Below are 13,665 nucleotides of genomic sequence, written 5' to 3' on the forward strand. Positions count from 1 at the left end.
TACAAAACCCACCCAAGTCCATCGATAGTGATTTTGAAAAAACTAAAAAACAAATGTGTATCATACATGCCGGGTATAGGCCATTTTGGATTTCACATGCTAATAGACCCACGTAGAGGGTTGATTTGGATTCAACTTTTATACATATGATAGGCCTATGTATAAGCAACAATTTTCCATGCTTAACTCAATTTGGCCAAAGTACGGACTTGGGTGGGTTGTACATTCATATATTCAAGGATGTGCTCACATTATGACGTCATAGCGATATTATGTGGGGAATGTTTGTACTTCTTTTTTGTATCACTGGATAAACGAGACCCATAGCTATACATTGGTACCTAATACAATTAAAAATTAGGGCAACACCCCCCACCCTCTTCGTAGTCCGTGGTACAAAATATGGCTCAGTAGTTCTCAGTAGTATATAGCGACTGTTCCTTGGAGTCAGGTAACTGAGAAAGCTGGATTTGTTAGAAAGCCATCACATTCGCTTGTTTGGTAATAATATTGACCAAGACCTGATATCCTTGTGATAAAAGCGAGTGTCCATTGAGCAAGGATAGATAATAAACAATAATTTCCACTTTTAGCACATTAATTTCACTCATAACAGATCAAAAGTGGAAACGTCTGTAAGTATAATAGAGATAGAACTAGTTTACATTTTACGGGATATACAACATTTTCAATCGTCTTTGGACTACCTTTTAAAATCATAATAGATCAATGGACATCAAATGTGATAGTGTTAGTTAGTATTACCATTTGGTTAATGACGCCATTTTGAACATTTTGGGCATCTATGTTCCATTTATAAGTGATTATATTGTGACAAGGCGACTTTAGGTTTAAAACAAAAATTAAGTCCCAGGAGCTGGGGTGTCTATATGATAATTAGATAAAATCAATATAAAATTTGGCTACCACTTGATTTTTTTAGCATAGGGCAGCCATTCTAGATTTAATCAACTATCTAAATGACTTGGTCATGTACACTATAGGGGCCTATATGTCACAAAACATATACCTATAGACACCAATATCGCTATCATCAGCCTAAGAATATCTTTCAAGTAATTGTTACTAAAATTCACTATTTTAGCCTCCATTTTGAATTTTGGACCATAAGGCAATTTGTTTTTATTTTGTAAACTAGCTGAATGACTTTGTCATGTCCCCAAACATATAACTGGACACCAAAATCGCCACCATCGGCCTGAGAATCCCGTTCAAATGATATAGACTAATATTCGACATTTTGACCGCCATTTTGAAATGTTGGGCATATGGCAGCCATTTTGGATTTTTATAAACAATATAAATGAATGTTTTATGTTCTTAAACATATACCTACACTCAAATCACGACCATCGGCCTGAGAGCGCCGTTCAAATAAGTTAGAATAATGTTCGGCATTTTGGCGGCCATTTTGAATTTTTTTGTATAAGGCAGCCATTTTGTATTTTGATAAACTATGTAAATAACTGTTTCATGTCCACAGACATATTCATAGACACTCAAATCACCACCATCGGCATAAAAAAGCCGTTCAAATAAGTTTGGCTAAAATTCACAATTTTGGCCGCCATTTTGAATTTTGGAGCATAAGGAAGCCATTTTGGATTTTGTAAACTATCTAAATGACTTTTTCATGTCCATAAACATATATTTAGACACCAAAATTACCACCATTGGCCTTAGAATACATTTTTAGTAATTTTGACCCCCATTGTAGGGGCACCCCCCGGAAAAAGCACTTTGGGCACATTTTTAATTAAAGTGGACTACGGGACCGTGTTCTACGTAAAATTTCAGTCTAGAAACCGTATCAAACATAAAGTGAACACTATTTCCCATCCGCGCGTGAATGAGAGCCCGACTAAGTAGATAATCCTAGAGGGATACAGTAGTTTAATATGGTGTGTGAGCATGGTGAAAGACTCATTATTGATTAGGCGCGGACATATTAAAGACACGGGTCCTTTGCGTGTATAACAGAAAATTATAATAGAATGTTTGGAATTTTGCAACTAAAGTACTAACTGCATTCTGCATTACGTATTTATTGATTTATTTTTTAAGCCTATGCCTATTTATTTATTTACTGACTTATTTATTTATTTATTTATTTATTTGGTATATTAGTTAGTAATTAGTAATATTCCATGATACATCGGTTTATTATTGATTGATTGATTGTTGATAACTTGAAACTTGATCGATTGATAGTCATTTCACATTATATTCCTAGTTTACAGGCCCCTATGGAACGTCTATTAATTTTGAATAGCATCGTACATTAGATAAATATGCCTATTAGTATTGATTTATTCGATTCCCAGCTCTGCCAATTTTTTTTTTTTTTGAGAAAAAAAAAATGAAATTTCTGAACTGCAAACTTATTTGGCGCGCGATCTGAGCTGGTTCTTTTCTGGTGGCTGTGTCTGTTACAGGCACACTCCCTCTGGAATCCAAACCAGGTTCACGCTCATTACACCTCCCTTAATTTAGGGGCCTCATTTAAATAAATTAAATAGTTGCTGATCGATTACCCGTAACAACGTGTCATTGCTGCCAGGTATATAGGTCTATCTGTCATTTTGTATAATTAACTACTTCGCAGCTATCATGTTAAAGTTTTCATGGTTACAGGCCTGTTCAATAAAATCAAATGGATTTCTTAATATCACGAATATCCATTTTAAAAGCCATGTCCAATTGAGGTAGTGGAGGAGGGGTCGAGAGATGAAAAGAGAAGAGGATGGGTGATCGAGATTGTAGGGGAGGGGAGGAAGAAAAAAAGGAAGGATGAGGGGGAGAAGGAGAGAGAGGGAGAAGGAGAGCGATGAAGTCATAGGGCTCTAGGCGTAGATTCGGGGGTGGGGGATAAATCCCCCAATATTTTGCCGGGGGACGCCTGTGTATTGGTTTCTGTCGAAATTAACCTCATATTTGGCCATTTTATCGCCACAAAATGCCATTTTTTAGCGCTTCGGCGAATTTATTCCACTTTTGTCCCATATTTCACCAGTTTAGTTTCAATAGGCCTATGCTAAAATTTTCGCGCGCATTTGTACCATAAGGTTCGCTGTACTGGGTACTTTAAAACAATCCACCACGCATGTCAAAAAGAAATCTACGCCACTGCTCAAGTGTGTGCATAAGAAAGAATAAGTGCAGAGAAAGGAAAAGAAAGTGAATAAAGAAAATAATAATAATTATTATAGAATCAAAGCATATAACAGCACTAGGCAGCCATTTAATGATGCCAAAACCTTTATACGTTACGTAATTAAAACACCCAGTCAGATATATTTCACACCTGCCAATCGCAAGTCACCCAATTTCGATAACTGGACGTTAAATGTACGCTCTCATGAATATTGATTGGCAACATTTTCCAATAATGTCAGCGCTCAAATCGGACACAATAGAACAATAGACCCTTCAGTGCGTTGGAAATAATAATCACAATCGCCAAGATTTGTTTAAACGTGCAGAAAGTTGTGATAAGAATGCCTATAGCCTACGTGCAAAAAGTAACGCAAATTGTATGAATAGACTCAGACTCATTCATTGAGTTCATGGTTGAGAAGCTCTAAACATTGTCTATTTATAACTATTATTCCCCGGATTTTGTAAACTTGGCAGTTTTTTACTATTTAAGTGAACACTTTACATACCAATGATTTGCGCAAAAAGCGGAAAATATGTGTAACATTTTACTTTCTTTCAACGGTTGTAACGAGGCGGTTGAAACTTGTGAGACGGGTATAACTTGCATTGCTGTTTGTTTCGTCGTCGTCGGTTATAACTTATAGGACGGGTCAATAGCCTACATTGCTGCTTGTTTCATCGTCGTCGGTTATAACTTATTATAGGACGGGTCTATAGCCTACATTGCCGTCACAATGTATGGACTACGGATTACAGGTAATACTATGTATGTATTCATTTACGTCGGTATTCTCGCATGGTGTTTAATCTAAGCAGTCAAGTTGGCTCAATCGATAAGGCGTTCGACTCGGGGTTCGACTATGGTGCGATAGGTTGCGGGTTCGAACCCCAGTGGTGGTTAGTACGCTCTCGTGTAAAAATTGAGTTAGCTTGAAATCCCCCTGGACAAGGAACTCACTGCTAATTGACTCGTAACCTGTAAGAAACTCTGGGACTGAGCTGATCCTGGCTGCTAAGGTCTATTGTGGAATGTCTAGAGTGTGTGCTTCGTAGCTACAAGTTCCAGTGTTGTTGTTTAATGGTTTATGGAATGACGTGGCCCGTTGTGGTCAGCGACAACCAGTAAAGTGTGCTGAAACAGAACTTGTGGATCAACGTAGCGCATTCGTGAGACAAACCAGTAATTCCGAAACGCAATACTAAAAGAAATTTACACTTAAACAGAGCCCACTTGGGTGCTATGTGGGGTGTATCTAGATACATGAATATGAAATGCAACTGCAAGGTTTTTGTTTGTTTTGTTAATGGATGCATTTTGATTTTATTAAGGAAATCATAAAAATAAAATTTAGCCAAAAAGGATCCCTAAGACAGTATTAACATAACTCCTCAAAAGATTTTGGAAATTTGTTTAAGCATCTACATCTGAGATTATTTGTTCTGAGCGGTTTCATGCACAGGCATGATTATTTGATATATTCCCAGCAAACACAAAAACGTTTTAAAAACGTTTTAAATAAGTTATATTTTGGCTTTTGGTTTAGGTAAAACGTTTTAATAACATTAAAATGTCGGGTTATATAAAGGTCATGATAACGTTTTAAAACGTTTTGTATGAAAACACACTACAACAATATTTTTTAAATGTTTTCAAAAAATGTTATTGTAAACTATTTTTACAAACATTTTTTCCAAATATTGTGTCAATACTTTACATTATGTTTATATTATGTTAAAATATTTGAACCCAGCAAACACAGAAATGTTCTTAAAATGTTTTTTTTTTCAAAACCTTTTAATAACATTTAAATGTCGGGTTATAGAAAGGTCATGAAAACGTTTTTAAAATGTTATTGAAAATATTGTGGGCAAACATTTTTCGCAAAACATTTTGTTTAGAATGTTTTGTATCAAGTTTTCAAAAATGTTTTTGGAATGTTATAAAAACGTTTCTATACTCTTTATATAACCCGACATGTAAACGTTTTCTATAAAACATTTTTGTTTGATGAGCAGTAGATTATCAAAAAATGATTTTTAAGGTTATAAAAACGTTCATACTCTTAATATACCCTTTATATAACCCGACATTTAAACGTTTTCTGACAACCTCTTATAACCTTTTGCGAATGATGTCGAAAACGTTTTGTGTTTGCTGGGTTTGGTGTTATTGTAATCAAATTAATTCTTATGGTATTTTGAGGGCAACGGTCTACTACTTGACAGACACCATATTTTAGTTCAGCATACCCAAATTAATAAAAATAAGCTGGTTGCCAACTTTTACGCAAGCAGGACGGCTGGGACGTGATTATTCCAAAATAGAACTATTTACCAGTCTAAAATGCCGAATACCGCTATAGAGCCTTTTATTTTATCTTATCTTTTCTGGTTTCTGTTTTCGGTTTCGAATCTTAGAGCGTGTTTTACTGTGAGCCAGATTATCCGTTATTTAGCGAAAACAATGGATATTGCAGTATAATCTTTCCGTATACATCCACTATAAACACGCTCTTGTTGTTATTTTGAGGTGTTAGCCTGGCATGTTTATTCTAGTCTTTTGCTGAAAAGTTGTAGGAAATGTATTTTCGTTTCGGTTTTGAGGTGAGAGGGTCCGGGCTCATCTAGACAAACGAAGTGTCTAAATTTTACGATCTTAAATTCGCGATAAGTTGAGGTTGACTCGTAAAATTAGTTTAGCATCGAAATAATATAGGGCTGCCAAGTAGTACACGTGTGGTGCTTCAAATCACCGAACATTTGGTCATATTACTCTATCAGCGTGTTTATAGTGGGAGCAGATGTGCGGTACATTGCGGTATAATTTCTATCCAGTCAGAATTTATCCGGAAACTTGCTCACTATAAACACTAGCCGTATTTTTATGTACCGCACATCAATATTTTTCTCAACCGAACTACTTTGGGCGAAATATTTGCACTATAAACACACGATGATAAATTGTGTGCTGTATTACCGGAAGTAGCAGATTCTTCATGATGCGTACTATGGGCGCAGGACATTCGGAAAGCTTCTCCCTTCCAAGAGTTATGAAAATAGAGCTACATGTTCGACGCCATGATCATACTGTTGAATGGGCTATTTATACATTACCCGTGTGCCCTCGGGGCCATTGCAATTAAATGTGCGGTAATGTTAGTTGGTATATAATTTGTACGTCTCATTATAAACAGTAAGAGTTTCGGTATATATACACAGGACTACTTTATAAATACGCACGTGACACATGGGCAAGACACACCAAGACCAGCAAACGTAACCAAATCCTCATGTATTGACCACTATACAGAAAAGAATATGAACTATGTAGATAAATACCATCATTATTTAAGTATTAATTGAATAGCAAAATTATTACACATGAGGGGATTCCGAATTTGTAGTATGTTATCAAAAACAGCATTTTGAAAGTATTTGACGACTGAAAAATATTAACCGACGGAAACGTTTACAATAATAATCACAAAGTTGAACAAAATAGACAGTTTTGCTGCACAAAAGTCTCATGTTGTTCCGCATTTGCATTCGAATGTATAGGAAGACCACCCGTTATGTCACTTCGAGACTTACGGTCTACAAGCTGTTATGGCAGCGCGGAGGTGGTCACGTGCGTATTTATAAAGTGCATTTGTAAATATCAGGTGCACTGATTAGGTACATAACAAGCGCTCCAGAGCGGTGCCTCCTCGTACCTAACGGATGCTTAATAGCGTTGCGTTGCGTTGGAGAGCCAATCTTACTTCACTCAACAAAAAGAAACGAAATATATTAGATCTCAAATTCTAAAGATCGACCCGGGTTCGAACCAACAACATATGGATTCATAGCCCAAACCTATACCAATATACGATACTGTATCTCCGAAAGGAAAGGCGGCATGAAGGTCAAATAACCACAAAAATTTGTGTTCTTTAAATGTTTATGTCAATAACTCAATTTCAGCCGGAGGTGGGCTTTCACATGTAATTTGATGTAAATTGGATACCTTATATTATGAAATATGCTTTATTAGTTTCTTTGTATCTTATCTTATCTTATCTTATTGTTATTCTCATAGCAATGACTTACTATAAATAACTCAATTTCAGCCAGAGGTGGATGTAAGGCCTTTTGGAACACATTTTGTTGTGTTTTCTGGGTCATTACGGATAATAAGATGGATGGCAATATTATAAATTGTAAGGCTGTTCTTGGCAATGTTTGAAGAAACATGTCATCAAATACTCAAGAAATGCAAACTGATTCCACGTTCATTTCAATTATCATTACAATCAATTTAGGTATATAATTTTTCTACCAAATAAAGTCATACTTCAATATTTATCCATATATGACACTGGAATTTACATGGCCGATTATTCTTGTACTTGTCCCAGCCAGCTAATATCAACATGATTTTTATGTTGCTAACAATACATGCATAAAGTTATTGTTGCTTTATTGTATTTAAGGAGTTTATCATCCGTGAAGTGATCAATTGTACAGGTTTTGCCCATTCAGGTATTCCCATTTGAAATTCACACTCCCTGTGTTGATGGTTAAGGCCATGTCTTGCTAGGGGTGTATGGATTTCAACTGGAATAGCCCGATACCTTTTATTTTGGTATGGGAATTCTCTAGTCTGTCACAAACGCCGGTATATGTTGTTAGTTTTGATATTTTCTCTGTTTAAAACTTTTCAAAAAGTTAGAAATTCAGATTTACACCTCAAGACCCTAAAAAATCGGACCCCCTTAAAATATTGAACGGACCCTTATTTATCTCATTTGGGTGAAAGTAGGTATACAGAAATACGGCAAATTTTCGGAACTCAATGGACACAATTATACCCATTCAGTCTTTTAGGACTCCTCCCTGGATAAGGGTCCCTATATTCTATGTGATAACTACTATGGGTGTTGACAACATGCAATAGTGCAGACAAACAGACAAACAGACACAATCCAGACTTGGTGGCATTGACTGAGACGTCATACCGCTTGACGCAGCGACAAACAGTATAAAAGAACCGACCGAGGGAGATCAGCGGGGAAATCCCTTCATAGGCCCAGCTTTCGTAGTCTATTGTTCTCGTCAACATAGAGTCAGTGTAAATCCACGCTTGACTTCAATTTAACAAGTTTGACTCGGTATCTAAAGCGTCTAAACTTACTTTTATTTTTAATATTCATATCACCGTGATCCACATTATTAGCAAGTAATGTATTTAATACACAGGCAACAAGATGAAGTATTTTCACATTTAAAATATAACAAAATGGAAACAATATTTTCAAATAGAATACAACAGCCGGGACTTTAAAAAAACCGCCAAATAATGTATTGTTGTACTTGTTCATGCCATATATCGAAATTCCTAAGTTCTGAGTTGTGCTTTTCTCTACGTTGTCCGGCTTCTTCTTCCTTCTAACAACTGCACTTTCTCCCATGATTGTAAAGTTTGGAGCAATTTCCTGTATATGATTAGGCCAAAAAAGTTGTTTGGTTGTACTCCACCGACCGACCCAATTTATACAAAAAATTATTATGCAGCATACGCTATATCGACCAAGTGCTTTTAAAATGCGTCAAAAAACAATTTGATTTTAATGCAAATGTATTGCACATGCTGAGGAAGTCTGATTACCTTTTTTTAAAATAAGGTGGGCAGGTTTTGTGTAAAAACTGAAGCAACATATGTACAAAAGAATAATATGAATGTTAACTGCACATCATGCGAACAGCCTGTTTGTATTGCGGGGCGATATTCAAAAAACTGTATTCACCTATTGCTATGGTAGTTAATCCAATTATTACGTAACTGCAGCGTATAGTTAAAGCCATATTATAACATTTGCTGAGGAGGACGCCCTCACCGATTTTTTAAAATTCATTTTTTACACGATTATATTGTACTTTATTAAACCAATATACCCTGCAAAAATCAAGACACTAGGCGTTTTATTATTACGATGGAATTATTAGTCGAACGCATACACGATGTTCATAACACACAGTACGTACACGGCGTGCGGGACGGTGATCTACACAACAAAGGGTCGTACCATAACGTGACCGAAGGAGTGGTACGTATTGGCGACATATGCGCTGGTAGTAAATTCCAATTTTCTTTGCTTTGCCATAGTTGTTCGGCTCAAAAATAAAAGGGGATATATCTGACAGTAAAAACTAACATTTTATGGCAAAGAAATGCTAATCTATTTTGTATCAAAATGTTATAATATGGCATCATCATAACACAAAACACTATTCAAAAAGACTAAATAAAATGTATAACATGTACACATTATCTCAAAGTCACCGTCATATTGGATAGATTTACCAAAGAATAGTTTGTAAAGTATTTTTATTTATATTTGTAATTGGGAATTGGGAACATTGTAACAAATTAATATGTTTACCTACCGGTATCACAACGCGAGAGTGACAGTCAGTGGCGTAGCATGATTCATCCTAGGGGTGGGGGACCATGGTGGTGGTGGTGGGGGGGGTCCGATGGGGGATTTTTTGGCAATTTTCCTATGGGATTTTCAAAATTTTCTAATTTATAAACGCTAACCCTCCTGCAATATGGCGCCTATTGTCTAGAACTAATAGATACATGTTCGAGAATAGTGACGTAATTTTCGCTCTCTTTCCCTAATTAATAAAAGTTCCCTTATCTCACGCCAGGCTAGAAGCAGCTTGTGGTAGCATGCTAGTCTCCTAGCTGTATATATACAGTATGTTTGTAGCATAGTGCACTTACGTCCACGGCGAAATCACTGTGACCTTTCCAGCCATAAACCCGCTTATTGAAGATTAAACCGATATATGCAGTACTAAACCATTATATAGTAATCTATTGTCCAATGCAAATTTATTACCACCTGATAATATTGATCCAATGAACGACCGAATTGTCCGCTACGGACGACTAATCCAATCGATAATGACTCTATTGACATGTACGAACGGAACCACACTGACCGAGTTTTGGGATATTTTTCACTGGTTTGCAGCTGTTTGCTGTCATTTACTCATCAAGGCGGACCACCGTTATTATAAGGACTATGCCAATTATTTAAAGATTGACATGTAGAGAATAAGCCATAATTGATTGACAGAAAGTACTAACTTTTGTACCTATGACGGTTTTATGACACCAATCTTCAAAATACGATCATAAAATGGCTGCCCGGTGAAGTAAAATGTGCATTGGAATAACACGGCGAGTTTGGATAGATGGTAGGATTTTCTTTTAATAAAAATGTATGTTCCGTTATTAAAGCTTGTACCGGGTTGAAGATTCAGATATTTGGAAAAGAATAAGTAATTGAAACATAGAGAAAGTACTAAAATCATAGCTTTTATACTTTTTGATATATGATACTAACTAGTTCATCCCCAATAGCTACGATACAGCGCTACCAGTAGGGTTCAATTGCCTATTGTGAGTGCCCCTGTGTTGTGTGCATACATGTAGTTAACAATAACTGCATGATGGCCGGCATCCATAGCAGATTGTGCGGGTGGCTAAAGACTACTCGCATGTTTAGAGACGAGCTTTGCGATACAATTTGCCGATCCACAGATTTTGTGTTGATTAATGTCACGAATGTCAGACCGCCATATTAATGATACAAATGTCAGGCTGTCCCAGACTCGCCAGAAAAAAATGCACTAGCGCGTTGCGCTATGTACGCGCTAAATCTTATTTTAAAAGCTATACGCGCGGGGTCTTGAGACAACTCTGTGTTTTGCCTAATAGGCTAGTCAAATAAAAAATTACTCACCATTAATTGCAACATAATCCATTTCGCATGCGTCCATCTCCCAAACACTGACACAAAAACATATCAAAAGTCCCCAAAAATCCAAGCTGTGGAACAGTGCCCAATTTGCATTAATCCAAAATAGCCGATTATGCAGGGGTGAAATCTGGCTAAAAACTATACCCATGTATTGTTCTTGTCATAAGGATTCAGAAAAAGTATAGTCTGACCTATCTTCGATGTATATTTCTTGAGTTATAGGGGAAAAGGTCAAATGTCAAAATTTGAACTGCGCAGGGGAGCAAAAAGTGAAAAAATCTCTGATTTCTTTAAAAATGGTCTCATATTGCTCCGCTTGCAAAAGCATTTAATAAAAAGAATAGTTTGCTATATCTCAGTTGGTTTGTTACCTTGCTAATATGGCAAAGAAGATCAAATCCCATTGAGCCATGTTGACCTTGACCTATGTAACAAAACATCCAAAACAATGCAACTTTTATCATGTTTGCCAAAGGCACAATTTGAGACCAGTTAGATTAAAATTGGACCATATTTCAATTGTAAATGCCTGTGGGCCCAAAATTTGACCTTTTTGCCTATAACTCAAGAACTATATGTCGGATACTGGTCAAACTATACATTTTCTATACATTAACATTTCACCCCAACATAATTGAAGAAAAAAAAAGAAAAAAAAAAGAAACAGCGGTCATTTTGGATTTATGCAAATTAGGCACTGTTCCACTACTTGGATTGTTGGGGACTTTAAATGTGTTATTAAATATGCATTTCTAAAACGTATGGTGACTAAATGGATTCTGTTGCAATTAGTGGCGGGTTAACCATTCATTTTTCTTAATATGATTGGCCTCTAAGTATCTTTCATTTCTTTAACAACAATTACAGCAGTATTGCTAGTAATACTTATAGTCTATTGGCTTACGTGATATTTTTCATCTTTGTCAAATTTTTGGGTAGATTCTTGGCAACCATGTTTAAACACATCTAGAAACTCCACTGATTAAGAAAAAAATGGTTGCCAGTTTTTTCATTAACATTTAGAACCTCCATTTTGAATTTCAAAATGGCCGCCAATTTTTTTCAAAAATGTCCAATTAACCATAACTATTCATTCAAATAATTCATACAATAATTAATATATTTCATCTCAACTCATAATAAAGGTGTCAACGATTCATTGGAAACAAAATAAGAGCATTAAAATACTCAAAATTGGTAAAAATCCAAGATGGCCGCCATATTTTAGGCTTTTTTTACGTAAAATGCCTTAACTTTTGAACCAATTGACATATGAAGATGCTTTTGATGGCTAACCATATGTTTTGGCATATGAGGATTCCAATAACAACAATGTATTTATGATTGGAACACTTTTTACTCGCATCAGAACTTTCCCTGTATCTGCTTCACGCATTACAACATGTTGCAATACGCCGAGTGACAAACTTTAATGAGCTCTGACATCATCGTCCAATTTACATCTCGCCGTGGTTTGATAGTGTATTCACTATGCAAATAACCGCTTTCCTTGCTCCACAGTGTATCAAGAACTAACCCTTTGTTATGCTAATAGCTTTCCCAATTTTACGTGCTGAAGGCCACACTTGCCATACCCAGAAACATCAAAAGAGGAGCTACCTGTTTCCCGTGTATGGGAATTTCTAGCGCACTTGTGTATAATATTTGTGTATTTGCCAAATGCCAAATATGGACATCATGACCAATATTTATGAATATTGCATGGTAACTATAGGGAAAATAACCGGATGGTGTCTAAATTTGGCTAGAATATATATACCTTATGGTCGAAACTATCGAGTGAGTTTCATATTTTATAAAATAATGAACTGTATTATGAATGGCAACACGCCGTCATGCACATCCACACTCACTACGAAAAAGTGAAATGCTTGGTTGAAATTAAATCAGGTACCTGTCTCGGTTTTTTAATTTTTTTAATTTTTTTGCATGTAATATAAAGATAACATATTCAAATCAACATGATCAATATTAATAATTGTGATATTTTGGCCTAAATACATTTTTTTAGCAAAATACGGCTTTAGAAAGGAGTGGATACGTGCATTTAGCTAGATACCATTGAGTGTGTGATTATTACGTAGCCTATTCACCACACACGGGTGAATGGGAGATGTCCTCTTAACGTTTTCTAATGGTGATTGGAACGATCTACCCATTGCCGTTAACACGTCCACCTTACTTCCAATTTGTAACAAGTATGTTCAAACCGCATCTCTTTGTTTATTTGTTTGCTTTTCATTATTATGTTCTTTGAATTGTATTTATCATGTTATTGTATGCGCAGTGAGATTTGCGCCTCCTGAGAAAAGAGTATTTTTGAAATGGTATGTAATGCAATGAATGTATCAGGGGGTATTAACGTTATTGATTAATTGTTTCTAATTGTCATTGCTTCAAGATTTTCTAGTTCTTCGCCAATCATTGGTGGTGTAATGTTCATACAGCTGTCACCTTCCCCACCACACTTGCAAATTTGGTACAAATCACATTGTTTCCTATGCATGGGCACCTTCTCGAACACTTTGAATTCTCACAGTTACACCTGATGAGCTGCAGACGGGATCTGGAGCAACCTGAGAAAGAACCGTCAGTAGCTTGCTGTCTAGGCTCCACCACCCCAAGGTCAGATGGTCAAGATGAGTTGACA

This window comes from Amphiura filiformis, chromosome 10 (genome assembly GCF_039555335.1).
Source record: "Amphiura filiformis chromosome 10, Afil_fr2py, whole genome shotgun sequence".
NCBI classification, from domain to species: Eukaryota; Metazoa; Echinodermata; class Ophiuroidea; order Amphilepidida; family Amphiuridae; genus Amphiura; species Amphiura filiformis.